Raw genomic sequence first — 734 nt, forward strand, 5'->3', positions numbered from 1 at the left:
GCATGGTCGGGGGTAAAATGCCTCTGCTGAGACATTGCTCCATAGAAAGCAGTGCTTTGTTTTTGGTGAGTTTATTGTTTTTTAATTTTTAAAAAGGATTTATTTACTAATGTATTACATGTATGAGTGCTCTGTCTTCATGCACACCAGAAGAAGGAACCTGATCCCATGACACATTGCTGTGAGCCACCACATGTTTGCTGGGAATTGAACTCAGCAAGAGCAGTCAAGTGCTCTTAACCACTGAGCCATCTCTCTAGCCAGAGTTTATTATTTTTAAATAAGCATCTTTTACATGGAAATTATTTCTAAGAATTTTCAGTCATGTACATGATCCCTAAAATGTTCATTTTTAATATTTATCTACCTGCTTGATTGACGAGTGTTAAATGTATATGTTCATGGGGTACATTATCTTATGTTGATAATATGCATACATAGAAGAAAGATTAAATTGAACTTATTAGCCTACCTGTGAGTCCGTTTTATTGACCAACACATTTGTATCAATAGGGGCACGGAAGTGAGAACTCCTGGAAGCCTGTTCCCGACAGCTTCTCGTGCCCATGTCTCACCGGGTGCTGCCGAACCACACATTTAGAGAGATTCTGACAAGGTGACCAGACCACAGTCATTACAAAGACCAAGAGAAGAGAAGCTTTGACATCATTTTCAGCTGAGAACGGCAGTTCAGATCTGTAATCACATCACAGAGGAGACTGAGGCGGGAGAAT

Source organism: Myodes glareolus, chromosome 7 (assembly GCF_982192425.1).
Source record: "Myodes glareolus chromosome 7, mMyoGla1.1, whole genome shotgun sequence".
Taxonomy (NCBI): domain Eukaryota; kingdom Metazoa; phylum Chordata; class Mammalia; order Rodentia; family Cricetidae; genus Myodes; species Myodes glareolus.